Source organism: Pseudophryne corroboree, chromosome 7 (genome assembly GCF_028390025.1).
Source record: "Pseudophryne corroboree isolate aPseCor3 chromosome 7, aPseCor3.hap2, whole genome shotgun sequence".
NCBI lineage: Eukaryota > Metazoa > Chordata > Amphibia > Anura > Myobatrachidae > Pseudophryne > Pseudophryne corroboree.
Genome location: NC_086450.1, coordinates 479,005,405 through 479,025,624, shown reverse-complemented (window position 1 = coordinate 479,025,624; position 20,220 = coordinate 479,005,405).

Here is a 20,220-nt window from a genome sequence, read left to right as displayed (position 1 = left end):
AAATCCCAAATCCCAAAGGAGAGTCCAATTGTGTCGGTTGCGATGCCTGACCTTCCCAACACAGGACGGGAAGAGCTTGCGGCTTCCAACATTTGCACGCCCCCTGCAAGTGTTAAAAGGAGCACACGCAGTCCAGTTCCTGATAGTGAAATTGAAGATGTCAGTGTTGAAGTACACCAGGATGAGGATATGGGTGTTGCTGGCGCTGGAGAGGAAATTGACAAGGAGGATTCTGATGGTGAGGTGGTTTGTTTAAGTCAGGCAGCCGGGGAGACACCTGTTGTCCGTGGGAGGAGTATGGCCATTGACATGCCTCGTGAAAATACCAAAAAAATCAGCTCTTCGGTGTGGAAGTATTTAAACAGAAATGCGGACAACAGGTGTCAAGCCGTGCGTTGCCTTTGTCAAGCTGTAATAAGTAGGGGTAAGGACGTTAACCACCTCGGAACATCCTCTCTTATACGTCACCTGCAGCGCATTCATAATAAGTCAGTGACAAGTTTAAAAACTTTGGGCGACAGCGGAAGCAGTCCACTGACCAGTAAATCCCTTCATCTTGTAATCAAGCTCGCTCAAACCACACCACCAACTCCCTCAGTGTCAATTTCCTCCTTACCCAGGAAAGCCAATAGTCCTGCAGGCCATGTCACTGGCAAGTCTGACGAGTCCTCTCCTGCCTGGGATTCCTCCGATGCATCTTTGAGTGTAACGCCTACTGCTGCTGGCGCTGCTGTTGTTGCTGCTGGGAGTCAATCGTCATCCCAGAGGGGAAGTCGGAAGACCACTTGTACTACTTCCAGTAAGCAATTGACTGTCCAACAGTCCTTTGCGAGGAAGATGAAATATCACAGCTGTCATCCTGCTGCAAAGAGGATAACTGAGGCCTTGACAACTATGTTGGTGTTAGACGTGCGTCCGGTATCCGCCATTAGTTCACAGGGAAATAGACAATTTCTTGAGGTAGTGTGCCCCCGTTACCAAAAACCATCTAGGTTCCACTTCTCTAGGCAGGCAATACCGAGAATGTACACGGACGTCAGAAAAAGACTCACCAGTGTCCTAAAAAATGCAGTTGTACCCAATGTCCACTTAACCACGGATATGTGGACAAGTGGAGCAGGGCAGACTCAGGACTACATGACTGTGACAGCCCACTGGGTAGATGTATTGCCTCCCGCTGCAAGAACAGCAGCGGCGGCACCAGTAGCAGCATCTTGCAAACGCCAACTCGTTCCTAGGCAGGCTACGCTTTGTATCACCGCTTTCCAGAATACGCACACAGCTGAAAACCTCTTACGGCAACTGAGGAAGATCATCGCAGAATGACTTACCCCAATTGGACTCTCCTGGGGATTTGTGACATCGGACAACGCCAGCAATATTGTGCGTGCATTACATCTGGGCAAATTCCAGCACGTCCCATGTTTTGCACATACCTTGAATTTGGTGGTGCAGAATTATTTAAAAAATGACAGGGGCGTGCAAGAGATGCTGTCGGTGGCAAGAAGAATTGCGGGCCACTTTCGGCGTTCAGGCACCGCGTACAGAAGACTGGAGCACCACCAAAAAAACCTGAACCTGCCCTGCCATCATTTGAAGCAAGTGGTGGTAACGAGGTGGAATTCAACCCTCTATATGCTTCAGAGGATGGAGGAGAAGCAAAAGGCCATTCAAGCCTATACATCTGCCCACAGTATAGGCAAAGGAGGTGGAATGCACCTGTCTCAAGCGCAGTGGAGAATGATTTCAACGTTGTGCAAGGTTCTGCTGCCCTTTGAACTTGCCACACGTGAAGTCAGTTCAGACACTGTCAGCCTGATTCAGGTCATTCCCCTCATCAGGCTTTTGCAGAAGAAGCTGGAGGCATTGAAGGAGGAGCTAAAACAGAGCGATTCCGCTAGGCATGTGGGAATTGTGGATGGAGCCCTTCATTCGCTTAACCAGGATTCACGTGTGGTCAATCTGTTGAAATCAGAGCACTACATTTTGGCCACTGTGGTCGATCCTAGATTTAAAACCTACGTTGGATCTCTCTTTCCGGCAGACACAAGTCTGCAGGGGTTCAAAGAACTGCTGGTGAGAAAATTGTCAAGTCAAGCGGAACGCGACCTATCAACATCTCCTCCTTCACATTCTCCCGCAACTGCGGGTGCGAGGAAAAGGCTACGAATTCCGAGCCTACCCGCTGGCGGTGATGCAGGGCAGTCTAGAGCGACTGTTGATGCTGACATGTGGTCCGGACTGAAGGACCTGCCAACGATTACTGACATGTCGTCTACTGTCACTGCATATGATTCTCTCACCATTGAAAGAATGGTGGAGGATTATATGAGTGACCGCATCCAAGTAGGCACGTCAGACAGTCCGTACGTATACTGGCAGGGAAAAGAGGCAATTTGGAGGCCCTTGCACAAACTGGCTTTATTCTACCTAAGTTGCCCTCCCTCCAGTGTGTACTCCGAAAGAGTGTTTAGTGCCGCCGCTCACCTTGTCAGCAATCGGCGTACGAGGTTACTTCCAAAAAATGTGGAGAAGATAATGTTCATTAAAATGAATTATAATCAATTCCTCATGGAGACATTCACCAGCAGCAATTGCCTCCAGAAAGTACATGGGGATCTGAGATGGTGGATTCCAGTGGGGACGAATTAATAATCTGTGAGGAGGGGGATGTACACAGTGAAAGGGGTGATGAATCGGACGATGATGATGAGGTGGACATCTTGCCTCTGTAGAGCCAGTTTGTGCAAGGAGAGATTGATTGCTTCTTTTTTGGTGGGGGCCCAAACCAACCAGTCATTTCAGTCACAGTCGTGTGGCAGACCCTGTCGCTGAAATGATGGGTTGGTTAAAGTGTGCATGTCCTGTTTATACAACATAAGGGTGGGTGGGAGGGCCCAAGGACAATTCCATCTTGCACCTCTTTTTTCTTTCATTTTTCTTTGCGTCATGTGCTGTTTGGGGAGTATTTTTTGGAAGGGCCATCCTGCCTGACACTGCAGTGCCACTCCTAGATGCGCCAGGTGTTTGTGTCGGCCACTAGGGTCACTTAGCTTACTCACACAGCTACCTCATTGTGCCTCTTTTTTTTCTTCTTTGCGTCATGTGCTGTTTGGGCAGTATTTTTTGGAAGGGCCATCCTGCGTGACACTGCAGTGCCACTCCTAGATGGGCCAGGTGGTTGTGTCGGCCACTAGGCTCGCTTAGCTTACTCACACAGCTACCTCATTGCGCCTCTTTTTTTTCTTCTTTGCGTCATGTGCTGTTTGGGGAGTATTTTTTGGAAGGGCCATCCTGCGTGACCACTCCTAGATGGGCCACGTGTTTGTGTTGGCCATTAGGGTCGCTTAGCTTACTCACACAGCTACCTCATTGCGCCTCTTTTTTTCTTCTTTGCGTCATGTGCTGTTTGGGGAGTATTTTTTGGAAGGGCCATCCTGCGTGACACTGCAGTGCCACCCCTAGATGGGCCAGGTGTTTGTGTCGGCCACTAGGGTTGCTTAGCTTACTCACACAGCTACCTCATTATGCCTCTTTTTTTTCTTCTTTGCGTCATGTGCTGTTTGGGGAGTAGTTTTTGGAAGGGCCATCCTGCGTGGCACTGCAGTGCCACTCCTAGATGGGCCAGGTGTTTGTGTCGGCCACTAGGGTCGCTTAGCTTACTCACACAGCTACCTCATTGCGCCTCTTTTTTTTCTTCTTTGCGTCATGTGCTGTTTGGGGAGTATTTTTTTGGAAGGGCCATCCTGTGTGACACTGCAGTGCCACTCCAAGATGGGCCAGGTGTTTGTGTCGGCCACTAGGGTCGCTTAGCTTACTCACACAGCTACCTCATTGCTCATCTTTTTTTTCTTCTTTGCGTCATGTGCTGTTTGTGGAGTATTTTTTGGAAGGGCCATCCTGCCTGACACTGCAATGCCACTCCTAGATGGGCCAGGTGTTTGTGTCGGCCACTTGGGTCGCTTAGCTTAGCCATCCAGCGACCTCGGTGCAAATTTTAGGACTAAACATAATATTGTGAGGTGTAAGGTGTTCAGAATAGACTGAAAATGAGTGTAAATTATGGTTATTGAGGTTAATAATACTATGGGATCAAAATGACCCCCAAATTCAATGATTTAAGCTGTTTTTTAGGGTTTTTTGAAAAAAACACCCGAATCCAAAACACACCCAAATCCGACAAAAAAAATCCGGTGAGGTTTTACCAAAAAGCGTTCGAATCCAAAACGTTGGCAGGTCCTTCAGTCCGGACCACATGTCAGCATCAGCTGACATGTGGTCCGGACTGAAGGACCTGCCAACGATTTCTGACATGTCGTCTACTGTCACTGCATATGATTCTCTCACCATTGAAAGAATGGTGGAGGATTATATGAGTGACCGCATCCAAGTAGGCACGTCAGGCAGTCCGTACATATACTGGCAGGGAAAAGAGGCAATTTGGAGGCCCTTGCACAAACTGGCTTTATTCTACCTAAGTTGCCCTCCCTCCAGTGTGTACTCCAAAAGTATGTTTAGTGCCGCCGCTCACCTTGTCAGCAATCGGCATACAAGGTTACTTCCAGAAAATGTGGAGTAGATAATGTTCATTAAAATGAATTATAATCAATTCCTCCATGGAGACATTCACCAGCAGCAATTGCCTCCAGAAAATACAATGGGATCTGAGATGGTGGATTCCAGTGGGGACGAATTAATAATCTGTGAGGAGGGGGATGTGCACAGTGAAAGGGGTGATGAATCAGACAATGATGATGAGGTGGATATCTTGCCTCTGTAGAGCCAGTTTGTGCAAGGAGAGATTGATTGCTTCTTTTTTGGTGGGGGCCCAAACCAACCAGGCATTTCAGTCACAGTCGTGTGGCAGACCCTGTCGCTGAAATGATGGGTTGGTTAAAGTGTGCATGTCCTGTTTATACAACATAAGGGTGGGTGGGAGGGCCCATGGACAATTCCATCTTGCACCTCTTTTTTCTTTAATTTATCTTTGCGTCATGTGCTGTTTGGGGAGTATTTTTTGGAAGGGCCATCCTGCCTGACACTGCAGTGCCACTCCTAGATGGGCCAGGTGATTGTGTCGGCCACTAGGGTCGCTTAGCTTACTCACACAGCTACCTCATTGCGCCTCTTTTTTTCTTCTTTGCGTCATGTGCTGTTTGGGGAGTATTTTTTGGAAGGGCCATCCTGCGTGACACTGCAGTGCCACTCCTAGATGGGCCAGGTGTTTGTGTCGGCCACTAGGGTCGCTTAGCTTACTCACACAGCTACCTCATTGCGCCTCTTTTTTTTCTTCTTTGCGTCATGTGCTGTTTGGGGAGTATTTTTTGGAAGGGCCATCCTGCATGACACTGCAGTGCCACTCCTAGATGGGCCAGGTGTTTGTGTCGCTCACTAGGGTCGCTTAGCTTACTCACACAGCTACCTCATTGCACCTCTTTTTTTTCTTCTTTGCGTCATGTGCTGTTCGGGGAGTATTTTTTGGAAGGGCCATCCTGCGTGACACTGCCGTGACACTCCTAGATTGGCCACGTGTTTGTGTCGGCCACTAGGGTCGCTTAGCTTACTCACACAGCTACCTCATTGCACCTCTTTTTTTTCTTCTGTCAAAGTCAGAAAAATATCACGATGCACGTTGCCATATATGCACTTCATGTGTGTGCACGCTGCATATTTAATTAAAATAATGTATTTTATAAGTTAATATTCCCCTTAGTTAAGCAAAGTATGGTATATTAAAGATGGCTCTTTGACCTTAGAGATTCCCCAAACAATAGTTTGCATGTTGAGAGGGCTTCACATGTTCTTATGCATAGTTAAGCACAGGAATAGTAATTGAAGATTAATTGTATTCCGAATAAATTACACCTAAGAATAGTCAGTATCTTTCCCGCAGACGGAGTACAATAGCCTTTAATTACACTGAGCTTTGAGACTCAATGAGGAGGGCCAACACCTGTGTTTATGAAATGGGGCTGGATTTGTCTCCAGAAGAATGATTGCTGAGATGTCATTGTCTCAACTGAAAGTGGACAGTAAGACAGTATTCGCCAAACAATAGCTTCACACAAGACAGGAATTTGTTAGTCATCACCCAACGTTTTTCTGTGAAAGACACACACTTCCTGTAGTTGACACACCCCCACAGCTGTAATGCAGGTATGAGATACCCACTGGAAATCACAGGGCACACTCACTCACTCACTCACTCACACAGCTCCCTTGCACCCAGCAAGCATGGCTGGATCATCACCAGGCTCCTTACAAAGGCTAAGTATCATAATCTCAATATCTCATGGCTGATTGGCATAGAATAGTTTTAAATATGTGTTTGTGGTAAAGTAGTTGTGAAATGATTGGCATAGAATCAGTTAGTTTGGAGATACAAATGGCTTAAGGTTAATGATGCTTGTGCAGTTATGTGATTGTTGGGTGTTTGGGATGATACTCTATGGAATCTGTAATGAATTGGAACAGTAAACAATCTGTAGCATAGCATCTCTGGTATACATTTATGGATGGTGATTTATAACAGATTATAGTAGTTTTACATGATACATCTTGCTGAAGGTTTGAAGTCAAAACATACTTCCTTTTGTTACTGTAGTCATGTGCTTGTAGCAATGGCAGTGTTATGATTCCAGTACTTCTGACCAGAGGAGATCTTATGACAGAGGCCAGAGTACTGGAAGGAAATGCTGGTTACGGGAGCGGGAAAGCCTAGTTACCCCTGGCGCCCTAACTCCGTTGTCTCGCCCATGTAATCAGAAATCCCCTGCGAGACTATGGTTGCTTGAGCCCATGGCAGCCGCGTTTGAAGGGCGGATTATGTCTGCCCAACTCCGATGCCCCCTCAGGTCTTAATGGGAGACAAAGGGAAATCCGAGACAGGGTGATAACAAGGGGCCCTCTGACTAAGCAACCAGGCCAGGGGCTACAAGCTAACTAACTTAAACCAGAAGTATGTGCGGACAAACCGCCAGGGAAAAGGACAACCAAAAATCCACTAATCCGTTACTCCTATCCAGCACCGCTGGATACCAGAGTGGATTTGGGGGAGCGGAATCCTCCGCAAAAGCTCCGAAACACAATATAACCAAATAATAAATAGTAAGCGGTCAAGCCGCAACACACGGCTACGCCGCGACTCACGAACACCACAGGATGTTAAAGGTGCTCGGTCTGGACTCCAGGAAAAGATGACAACTTCCGAGTACTGGACCACTGAGGACAGGAACGACCGGATAGAACAGGACTGGAAAACTCTCTGCAACTGACACAGCAAACAGGAAGCTATTACCGGCGTCTGTGAGAAGTCCTGAGAGTGCCTTTAAATGGGATCCCTCCAATCAGGAGCCAGACAGGGCTAATTACAACATGCCGTGCAGCTGCATGCTGCACGGCCAGGAACCAGTGAGGTGATTAACTTAGACCCAGCAACGGGGAACGCGGTCCGACAGTTGCGTCCCCGTTGCTAGGGTCTGTGCGGCTCCGTGCGCCCGGCGTCTAGCGTTGCTAGGGAGCCGGCGGCTGTCCGCATGCGGCGTCCCTAGTTGCTAGGCGCCGGGCCGCACTGACGAGCGGACCCTCGGCGCCTAACAGTACCCCCCCCTTGAGGAGGGGTCAAGGAACCCCTAAGGCCAGGTTTCTGAGGAAATTCTCGAAAAAATGCCCTCTTGAGCCTCGGGGCATGGAGATCCTGATCCAGGACCCAAGACCTTTCTTCTGGACCATAACCTCTCCAATGCACCAGAAAATAAAGCCGACCACGGGACAACTTGGAATCGAGAACCTTCTCCACCAAGAACTCCTGCTGACCCTGTACATCTACTGGTGATTTCCCCTGAGAGACCTTTCGAGGAAATCTACTGGAAGAAACGTATGGTTTCAACAAGGAGCAATGGAACGTATTTCCGATCCGGAGAGTTCTTGGTAAACGTAACCGGAAAGCAACTGGATTGATTTTTTTTATAATATGAAATGGTCCAATAAATTTGGGGCCCAATCTGGCTGAGGTTTGTCGAAGTTTAATGTTGCGAGTCGACAACCATACCCTATCTCCTACTTTAAAAGTGCAAGGCCGCCGGAGCCTGTCAGAAAAATTTTTCTCCCGAAATGCCGCTTTTCTGAGAGCAAGGTGCACTTTTCTCCAAATGAGTCTGAGATGAGAGGTCAAGGTCAGCGAGGAGACAGAGGAATGTTGAAAAAAGGAATTAGCCCTGGGGTGAAAACCGAAAACTGTAAAAAATCGAGACACATTGGTGGAGGAATGACAGGCATTGTTGTAAGCAAACTCTGCCAAAGGAAGAAACTCAGACCAATCATTTTGGAGTTTGGCCGAGTACAAACGCAAATACTGTTTTAATGATTGCTTAACTCGCTCAGTCTGCCCGTTGGATTGGGGATGGTATCCGGACGTTAAAGACAATTTCATCTTTAATGAGGCACAAAAAGACTTCCAAAATTGTGCAATGAATTGTGGACCCCGATCAGAAACAATATCAGTGGGTAATCCATGGAGTCTGAAAACATGGCGGAGGAACAAAACTGCCAATCCCTGGGCAGATGGCAGTCGGGGAAGAGCAATGAAATGGGCCATCTTACTAAAACGGTCCACTACTACCCATATGACTCGGCATCCGGCTGACAGAGGGAGGTCTACCACAAAATCCATGGAAATATGAGACCATGGCCTGAGAGGAACATTTAAGGGCATAAGTTGACCGATAGGCAAGGAACGGGGAACTTTATGCTGTGCACAGACTTGACAAGAAAAAACAAACTCCTTAATGTCTTTGGAAAGACCAGGCCACCATACTGAGCGGGAGACTAATTCCAAAGTCTTAGAGATCCCCGGATGCCCGGCAACTTTGCTATCATGAAACTCAGTCAAAACAGTTGCTCTCAAAAACTCAGGGACATAAAGACGACCAGCAGGAGTATTTCCAGGAGCTTGATGTTGAAGCTGCTTTAACTGGGTGAATAAATCTTGTGTGAGACCTGCCCGAATGACTGAAGACGGAAGTATGGGAGTAACAGGACTGTTATCATGAACTGGAAGAAAACTGCGTGACAGGGCATCCGCCTTGGTATTCTTGGAACCTGGCCTGAAGGTGATAAAAAACTTGAAACAAGTAAAAAATAAAGCCCAACGAGCCTGCCGGGCATTCATCCGCTTAGCTGATTCGATGTACTGAAGATTTTTGTGATCAGTCAAAACTGAAATGGTATGTGTTGCTCCCTCAAGCCAATGCCTCCACTCCTCGAAAGCCCATTTAATAGCCAGTAATTCCCGGTTACCAACATCGTAGTTGGATTCAGCAGAGGAGAATTTCCTGGACATAAAGGCACAAGGATGTAATTCTAGAGAGTCCGGATCCTTCTGAGACAGGATAGCCCCTACTCCAACCTCCGAGGCATCAACCTCAACAATGAAAGGCAATTCTGGGTTGGGATGTCTGAGGACTGGGGCTGAGATGAAGGCTTGTTTCAAGGCCTGAAAAGATACTTCAGCTTCACGTGACCAGTTGGTTGGATCCGCTCCCTTCTTAGTCAGTGCCACAATGGGAGCAACCAGGTCGGAAAAAGAATGAATAAATCTTCTATAATAATTCGCAAACCCTAAAAAGCGATGAATTGCTTTTAAGTTGGTGGGTTGCGCCCAACTAAGGATGGCTTGGAGCTTCTTTGGTTCCATACAGAATCCCCGAGGGGAAATAATGTACCCTAAAAAGGATACCTCCGTGACATGAAATTCACACTTCTCCAGCTTGGCATATAGGTGATTTTCACGTAATTTTTGAAGAACCTGACGCACCTGGGTAACATGTTGTTCAATAGAGTCAGAATAGATCAAGATATCGTCTAAGTAGACGACTACGAATCTTCCAAGAAAATCACGGAGCACATCGTTAATGAGATCCTGGAAAACTGCCGGAGCGTTAGACAGGCCGAATGGCATAACCAGATACTCGTAGTGACCCGATTGAGTACTGAATGCCGTTTTCCACTCATCTCCTGACTTGATTCGGATGAGGTTATACGCTCCTCTCAGGTCAATCTTAGAAAAAATCACAGCCGAACGTAGCTGATCAAAGAGGACAGAAATCAGCGGCAAAGGGAAAGTATTTTTTACTGAGATCTTATTCAAGGCTCTAAAGTCAATGCAGGGTCTGAGTGATCCATCTTTCTTCTCCACAAAGAAGAAGCCTGCACTTAAAGGGGATTTAGATGGCCTGATAAATCCTTTCCCTAGGCTCTCTTTAACATACTCATTCATGGCCACAGTTTCTGGTCCGGACAATGCATATAACCTTCCCTTTGGCAATGTGGCACCAGGAATTAGCTCAATAGCACAATCATAAGGCCGATGGGGAGGCAGAATGTCCGCATTGCCCTTGGAAAATACATCAACAAAATCCTGGTATTCCACAGGAATGGGTGCGGGAATGACAGCAGCAATTCTGAGGGGAAGCGTAATACATTCCTTATTACAGATGGTACCCCATTGTGAGATCTCCCCCGACTGCCAATCTATGATGGGATTATGAAAGGCCAGCCAAGGGTGACCCAGAACCACTGGAACTGCTGGGCAATGGGTAAGGAAAAATTCAATTTTTTCGGAATGAAGAGCTCCTACCGAAAGTAGAACAGGGGGTGTACAGAGAGAAATAACCCCATTGGATAAGGGACTCCCATCTAAACCATGCATGGTGATATGCCTACCCAAGGTTAACTGAGGAATACCTAAGGCCTTGGCCCACGTTAAGTCCATAAAGTTCCCTGCAGCTCCACTGTCAACGAAAGCCGACACCGAAGAACAGAGGCTGCCAAAGGATACTTTAGCTGGGACTAACAGGGAATTATTCGAGGAGATAAGCTGCAGACCAAAGTGAACCCCCTCACAATTCACTTGGTCGAGGCGTTTCCCAACTTGTTCGGACAATTACGGGCAAAATGTCCTTTACCCCCACAGTACAAACAAAGACCAGAATTTTGCCTTCTGGTTCTTTCTTCAGGAGACAGCTTGGAGAGACCCATCTGCATGGGCTCCTCTATGTCCACAGGAATGGAAAAGACACAAGGGGTAGACCCGACAGGTGCTCCTTTTTCAGCCCTCCGCTCTCTGAGACGACGATCAATCTTAATAGAAAGCTCCATGAGTTTATCGAGAGTCTCAGGAGCGGGATACTGAAGGAGACTGTCTTTTATAGACTCAGATAAGCCGAGGCGAAACTGACTGCGCAGGGCTGGGGCATTCCATCCACAGTCGCTCGACCAACGGCGAAACTCCGTACAATAAATCTCTGCGGGATTCCTACCCTGTCTGAGAGCACGTAACTGACTCTCGGCGGATGCCTCTCTATCAGGGTCATCATACAATAGCCCTAAAGACGCCAGAAAGGCGTCTACAGACAACAATGCCGGATCCTCTGTTCTTAAACCAAAAGCCCAGGTCTGGGGATCCCCCTGAAGTAAAGAAATAATAATTCCGACCCGCTGAGATTCCGTACCTGAGGAGACTGGTCTTAAACGAAAATAAAGTTTACAAGACTCTTTAAAATTAAAAAACTGCTTCCTATCACCAGAAAAACGGTCAGGCAAATGCATTTTCGGTTCAGGAACGACCCTCGGGGAAGTCCGTAAAAGATCTTCATGTGACCTCACCCGAAGGGAAAGATCCTGAACCATCTGAGTAAGTTCTTGAATCTGGCTAACTAGAAGCTGGCCAGGATTTGGCCCTAAACCAGTGGGATTCATGAGGCCGACAAATCTTCTAAACTGAATAAGGGAAAAAATCAAACCCTGTTTAATTTTAAGTTTTGGTCTGGCCGGTAATAATGTTATGATTCCAGTACTTCTGACCAGAGGAGATCTTATGACAGAGGCCAGAGTACTGGAAGGAAATGCTGGTTACGGGAGCGGGAAAGCCTAGTAACCCCTGGCGCCCTAACTCCGTTGTCTCGCCCGTGTAATCAGAAATCCCCTGCGAGACTATGGTTGCTTGAGCCCATGGCAGCCGCGTTTGAAGGGCGGATTATGTCTGCCCAACTCCGATGCCCCCTCAGGTCTTAATGGGAGACAAAGGGAAATCCGATACAGGGTGATAACAAGGGGCCCTCTGACTAAGCAACCAGGCCAGGGGCTACAAGCTAACTAACTTAAACCAGAAGTATGTGCGGACAAACCGCCAGGGAAAAGGACAACCAAAAATCCACCAATCCGTTACTCCTATCCAGCACCGCTGGATACCAGAGTGGATTTGTGGGAGCGGAATCCTCCGCAAAAGCTCCGAAACACAATATAACCAAATAATAAATAGTAAGCGGTCAAGCCACAACACACGGCTACGCCGCGACTCACGAACACCACAGGATGTTAAAGGTGCTCGGTCTGGACTCCAGGAAAAGATGACAACTTCCGAGTACTGGACCACTGAGGACAGGAACGACCGGATAGAACAGGACTGGAAAACTCTCTGCAACTGACACAGCAAACAGGAAGCTATTACCGGCGTCTGTGAGAAGTCCTGAGAGTGCCTTTAAATGGGATCCCTCCAATCAGGAGCCAGACAGGGCTAATTACAACATGCCGTGCAGCTGCATGCTGCACGGCCAGGAACCAGTGAGGTGATTAACTTAGACCCAGCAACGGGGAACGCGGTCCGACAGTGGCGTCCCCGTTGCTAGGGTCTGTGCGGCTCCGTGCGCCCGGCGTCTAGCGTTGCTAGGGAGCCGGCGGCTGTCCGCATGCGGCGTCCCTAGTTGCTAGGCGCCGGGCCGCACTGACGAGCGGACCCTCGGCGCCTAACAGGCAGGCTGATACTTGTCGGTACCTGGTGGTCTGGTCTTGTGATAGCTCATATGCTCTGGTTATTGAGATACTGTGTTTGCTTGAAATTGTGAAAGGTGATTTAGATGGTTTGGAATTGTAAAAATCAGAACATATGCATTGTGTTGAGGCTTGGACATTTTGGAATAAAATGGAGTCTAGCTTCTGTCCCATGCGGTATTGTAGGGTTGTGTATATAGGGACAGCCAGTATGGGTAAGCTCAAGTATTCTCTCCACAAAGATTCTCAGCATTGACTAACTGCGCAGCGATTGTTTCTCACATGTGTAAGTTTCTCTGCTACCATATTGTCTCATTGTTATTGTTAGCCATTCTCTCTCTCTCTCTCTCTCTATTCTTCCCCTTAAACGTACATGTGTCTTGTTAGGCGCCGGGGTCCGCTCGTCGGTGCGGCCCGGCGCCTAGCAACCAGGGACGCCGTGCGCGTACAGCCGCCGGCTCCCTGGCAACGCTAGACGCCGGGCGCACGGAGCCGCTCTGACCTTAGCAACGGGGACGCCACGTTCAGCCGCGTTCCCCGTTGCTGGGTCTGTCCTAATCATGTTATGGTGTGCTGGCCGTGCAGCATGCAAGCTGCACGGCATTTCCTTGATTACCCTGTCTGGATCTTGATTGGAGGGTTCCTGAATAAAGGAACCCTCAGGACTTCTCACAGACGCCGGTGATAGCTTCCTGTTTGCCTGTGTCTGCTACAGAGAGTTTCCAGTCCTACTCTATCCGGTTGTTCCTGTCCTCAGAGATCCTGTACTTGGAAGTTTGCCATCTATTCCTGGAGTCTGACCGAGCACCTTTAACATCCTGTGGTGTTCGTGAGTCGCGGCTCAGCCGTGTGTTGCGGCTTGTCCGCTTTCTGTTTATTATTTAGTTAATTTGTGTTCTGGAGCTTTTGCGGAGGATTCCGCTCCCACAGATCCACTCTGGTATCCAGCGGTGCTGGATAGGAGTAACGGATCAGTGGATCTTTGGTTGTCTTTTTCCCTGGCGGCTAGTCCGCACATACCTTTGGTTTAAGTTAGTTAGCTTGTAACCCCTGGCCTGGTTGCTTAGTCAGAGGGCCCCTTGTTATCACCCTGTCTCGGATTTCCCTTTGTCTCCCATTAAGACCTGCGGGGGCATCGGGGTTGGGCAGACATAATCCGCCCTTCGAACGCGGCTGCCATGGGCTCAAGCAACCATAGTCTCGCAAGGGATTTCTGATAACACGGGCGAGACAACGGAGTTAGGGCGCCAGGGGTTACTAGGCTCTCCTGCTCCCACAACCAGCATATCTTCCCAGTACTCAGACCTCTGCCATAAGATCTCCTCTGGTCTGGAGTACGGGAATCATAACATTATCACCGGCCAGACAAAAGAAAAAATTTAAATTAACAGGAGTTAATTTTTTCACTTATTCAGTTGGGAGATTTTGTCGGCCTCATGAATCCCGCCGGTGTTGGGCCAAATCCTGGCCAGTTTCTAGTTAGTCAGATTCAAGAACTTACTCAGATGGTTCAGGATCTGTCCCTCCAGGTGAGCTCACAGGAAGATCTGTTACGGACTTCCCCGAGGGTCATCGCTGAACCAAAAATGCATCTGCCTGACCGTTTTTCTGGGGATAGAAAACAGTTTCTTAATTTTAAAGAGTCTTGTAAACTTTATTTTCGTTTAAGACCAGTCACCTCAGGTACAGAGGCTCAGCGGGTTGGAATTATTATTTCTCTGCTTCAGGGGGATCCTCAGACCTGGGCTTTTGGTTTAAAGACAGACGATCCGGCCTTATCGTCTGTAGACGCCTTTTTAAGATCTTTAGGGCTATTGTATGACGACCCTGATAGAGAGGCGTCTGCTGAGAGTCAGTTGCGTGCTCTTAGACAGGGTAGGAATCCCGCAGAGAATTATTGTACGGAGTTTCGCCGTTGGTCGAACGACTGTGGATGGAATGACCCAGCCCTGCGCAGTCAGTTTCGCCTCGGCTTATCTGAATCTATAAAAGACAGTCTCCTTCAGTATCCCGCTCCTGAGACTCTCGATAAACTCATGGAGCTCTCTATTAAGATAGATCGTCGGCTCAGAGAGCGGAGGGCTGAAAAAGGGGCATCTGTCGGGTCTACTCCTTGTGTGCTTTCCATTCCTGTAGACATGGAGGAGCCTATGCAGATAGGTCTCTCCAAATTGTCTCCTGAAGAAAGAACCAGGAGGCAAAATTCTGGTCTTTGTTTATACTGTGGAGGTAAGGGACATTTTGCCCGTAGTTGTCCGAACAAATCGGGAAACTTCCTGACCAAGTGAGTTGTGAGGGGGTTCACTTTGGTCTGCAGCTCATCTCCTCAAATAATTCACTGCTAGTTCCTGCTAAAGTTTCCTTTGGCAGCCTCTGTTCCTCGGTCTCTGCTTTTGTGGACAGTGGAGCTGCAGGGAACTTTATGGATTTAACATGGGCCAAGGCCTTAGGTATTCCTCAGTTAACCTTGGGTAGGTGTGTCACCATGCATGGTTTAGATGGGAGTCCCTTGTCCAATGGGGTTATTTCTCTATGTACACCTCCTGTTTTACTCTCGGTGGGAGCCCTGCATTCTGAAAAGATTGAGTTTTTCCTTACTCATTGTCCAGCAGTTCCAGTGGTTCTGGGTCACCCTTGGCTGGCCTTTCATAATCCCATCATTGATTGGCAGTCGGGGGAGATCTTACAATGGGGTACCATCTGTAATAAAGAATGTATTACGCTTCCTATCCGAGTAGCTGCCGCCGTTCCTGCACCCATTCCTGAGGAATATCAGGATTTTGTTGACGTGTTTTCCAAGGGCAATGCGGATATTCTGCCTCCCCATAGGCCTTACGATTGTGCCATTGAGCTAATTCCTGGTGCCACGTTGCCTAAAGGAAGGTTATATGCATTGTCTGGTCCTGAAACTGTGGCCATGAATGAGTATGTGAAAGAAAGCCTTGGGAAAGGTTTTATCAGGCCATCTAAATCCCCTTTAAGTGCAGGTTTCTTCTTCGTAGAGAAGAAGGATGGTTCACTCAGACCCTGCATTGACTTTAGAGCTTTGAATAAAATCTCAGTAAAGAATACTTACCCTCTGCCGCTGATCTCTGTCCTCTTTGATCAGCTACGTTCGGCTGTGATTTTTTCTAAGATTGACCTAAGAGGAGCATATAACCTCATCAGAATCAAGTCAGGGGATGAGTGGAAAACGGCATTCAGTACTCAATCAGGCCACTATGAGTATCTGGTTATGCCATTCGGCCTGTCAAACGCTCCGGCAGTTTTCCAGGATCTCATTAATGATGTGCTCCGTGAATTTCTTGGAAGATTCGTTGTAGTCTACTTAGACGATATTTTGATATATTCTGACTCTGTAGAACAACATGTTAATCAGGTGCGTCAGGTGCTAAAGAAATTACGTGAAAATCACCTATATGCCAAGCTGGAGAAGTGTGAATTTCATGTCACGGAGGTATCCTTTTTAGGGTACATTATTTCCCCTCGGGGATTCCGTATGGAACCAAAGAAGCTCCAAGCCATCCTTAGTTGGGCGCAACCCACCAACTTAAAAGCAATTCAGCGCTTTTTAGGGTTTGCGAACTACTATAGAAGATTTATTCACTCTTTCTCTGACCTAGTTGCTACCATTGTGGCACTTACTAAGAAGGGAGCAGATCCTACCAATTGGTCATGTGAGGCTGAGTTATCTTTTCAGGCCTTGAAACAAGCCTTTGTCTCAGCCCCTGTCCTTAGACATCCCAACCCAGAATTGCCTTTCATTGTTGAGGTTGATGCCTCGGAGGTTGGAGTAGGTGCTATCCTTTCTCAGAAGGATCCAGATTCCCTTGAATTACATCCTTGTGCCTTTATGTCCAGGAAATTCTCATCTGCAGAATCCAACTACGATGTTGGTAACCGGGAATTGCTGGCTATTAAATGGGCTTTCGAGGAGTGGAGGCATTGGCTTGAAGGAGCGACCCATACCATTTCAGTTTTGACTGATCACAAAAATCTTCAATACATTGAATCAGCTAAACGACTGAATGCCCGGCAGGCTCGTTGGGCTTTATTTTTTACTCGTTTCAAATTCATTATCACCTTCAGGCCAGGTTCCAAGAATACTAAGGCAGATGCCCTGTCACGCAGTTTTCTTCCAGTTCAAGACAACAGTCCTGTTACTCCCATACTTCCGTCTTCAGTCATTCGGGCAGGCCTCACACAGGATGTATTTACCCAGTTAAAGCTGCTTCAACATCAAGCTCCTGGAAATACTCCTGCTGGTCGTCTTTTTGTCCCTGAGTTTTTGAGAGCTACTGTTTTGGCGGAGTTTCATGATAGCAAGGTTGCCGGGCATCCGGGAATCGCTAAGACTTTGGAATTGGTCTCCCGCTCAGTATGGTGGCCTGGTCTTTCCAAAGACATTAAAGAGTTTGTTTTTTCGTGTCAGGTCTGTGCACAGCATAAAGTTCCCCGTTCTTTGCCTATAGGTCAACTTTTGCCCTTGAATGTTCCCCTTAGGCCATGGTCGCATATCTCCATGGATTTTGTGGTGGACCTCCCTCTGTCAGCCGGATGCCGAGTCATATGGGTGGTAGTGGACCGTTTTAGCAAAATGGCCCATTTCATTGCTCTTCCCCGATTGCCATCTGCCCAGGGATTGGCAGTCTTGTTCCTCCGCCATGTTTTCAGACTCCATGGCTTACCCACTGATATTGTTTCTGATAGGGGTCCACAATTCATTGCACGATTTTGGAAGTCTTTTTGTGCTTCGTTAAAGATGAAGTTATCTTTAACGTCCGGCTATCATCCCCAATCCAATGGGCAGACGGAGCGAGTTAACCAATCTCTAAAACAATATTTGCGTTTGTACTCGGCCAAACTCCAAAATGACTGGTCTGAGTTTCTTCCATTGGTGGAGTTTGCTTATAATAATGCCTGTCATTCCTCCACCAATGTGTCTCCATTTTTTGCAGTTTTTGGTTTTCACCCCAGAGCTAATTCATTTTTTCAACATTCCTCTGTCTCCTCTCTGGCCCTGACCTCTCATCTTAAACTTATTTGGAAAAAAGTGCACCTGGCTCTCAGAAAAGCAGCATTCCGGGAAAAAAGATTTTCTGACAGGCTCCGGCGGCCGTGCACTTTTAAAGTACGAGACAGGGTGTGGTTGTCGACTCGCAACATTAAACTTCGACAAACCTCAGCCAGATTGGGTCCTAGATTTATTGGACCATTTCTCATTATCAAAAAAGTCAATCCAATTGCTTTCCGGTTACGTTTACCAAAAACTTTACGGATCGGAAATACCTTCCATTGCTCATTACTGAAACCATATGTTTCGTCCAGTAGATTTCCTCGTAAAATATCTCAGGGGAGATCACCAATAAATGTACAGGGTCAGCAGGAGTTCTTGGTGGAGAAGGTTCTCGATTCCAAGTTGTCCCGGGGTCGGCTTTATTTTTTGGTACATTGGAGAGGTTATGGGCCAGAGGAAAGGTCTTGGGTCCTGGATGAGGATCTTCATGCCCCGAGGCTCAAAAGGGCATTTTTTCGAGAATTTCCTCAGAAACCCGGCTTTAGGGGTTCCTTGACCCCTCCTCAAGGGGGGGGGGTACTGTTAGGCGCCGGGGTCCGCTCGTCGGTGCGGCCCGGCGCCTAGCAACCAGGGACGCCGTGCGCGTACAGCCGCCGGCTCCCTGGCAACGCTAGACGCCGGGCGCACGGAGCCGCTCTGACCTTAGCAACGGGGACGCCACGTTCAGCCGCGTTCCCCGTTGCTGGGTCTGTCCTAATCATGTTATGGTGTGCTGGCCGTGCAGCATGCAAGCTGCACGGCATTTCCTTGATTACCCTGTCTGGATCTTGATTGGAGGGTTCCTGAATAAAGGAACCCTCAGGACTTCTCACAGACGCCGGTGATAGCTTCCTGTTTGCCTGTGTCTGCTACAGAGAGTTTCCAGTCCTACTCTATCCGGTTGTTCCTGTCCTCAGAGATCCTGTACTTGGAAGTTTGCCATCTATTCCTGGAGTCTGACCGAGCACCTTTAACATCCTGTGGTGTTCGTGAGTCGCGGCTCAGCCGTGTGTTGCGGCTTGTCCGCTTTCTGTTTATTATTTAGTTAATTTGTGTTCTGGAGCTTTTGCGGAGGATTCCGCTCCCACAGATCCACTCTGGTATCCAGCGGTGCTGGATAGGAGTAACGGATCAGTGGATCTTTGGTTGTCTTTTTCCCTGGCGGCTAGTCCGCACATACCTTTGGTTTAAGTTAGTTAGCTTGTAACCCCTGGCCTGGTTGCTTAGTCAGAGGGCCCCTTGTTATCACCCTGTCTCGGATTTCCCTTTGTCTCCCATTAAGACCTGCGGGGGCATCGGGGTTGGGCAGACATAATCTGCCCTTCGAACGCGGCTGCCATGGGCTCAAGCAACCATAGTCTCGCAAGGGATTTCTGATAACACGGGCGAGACAACGGAGTTAGGGCGCCAGGGGTTACTAGGCTCTCCTGCTCCCACAACCAGCATATCTTCCCAGTACTCAGACCTCTGCCATAAGATCTCCTCTGGTCTGGAGTACGGGAATCATAACATGTCTTTATTGTATTTTATGTTAGTTACTTGGTTAGATATTTTATGTTATTTTGGTAGTGTATAGCTTGTATTGTATTATTCTTTTTGAACGTTCATTCTCTCACTAAAGGCGTTAGAACCTTAGACAGGTATTTGATTGATTATTATAAATGCATAAAGGTTTCTCAGAGTGTCATAGTCGCTCATACAGCTTTTAAGCTAACAAGGTTACACTGCATTACATCTACACATTATCACTGCACAAATGTTTACAGTATAAGTACATTCCTTAAGGTATAGGTAAGGGCGTACCCTTGCGGTACTTTTTGCGCCAATTGCGTACTGTGTTCTTTAACCTTTTAGAGGGATTTAAGTAAGATAAATATTCAGCTTTAGCAAGTGGGGGCAAGTCCGGTCCATCTCATATCCGCAGTCAGGCGAAAAAGGCGCAGACTTTTATCGATCAGCAAAGGGAGGAAAAGGTAGTATCTTGGAGTGCTGATCAGATGAGAGTCTGCATCTGATTCTATTGGTCTGTAGGGATGCTGGTGGAATCCGAAGAAGGTAGGAACATTAAGCTATTGTCTTTGTAAATCTGTTTTTTTATTTCTATTTGGTGCCAACTGCACACGCAGATTGGATGGTTTGTCTGTTTAAATAGGTTTAAAATTATTTTTAATCGCTCTGCATAGCGTGATAACTTTAGGAGTTTGAATGATGACTTTCTTTGTGACAAGAAGCAGCATGGTCTGTCCACCATTTTGTGTGGCCCTCATGGAGGTGAAAGGGGGAGGAGCAGCGGCCATTTTGGGAAGGTCACTTTTTTTTTTTTTTTCCTAAGTGGC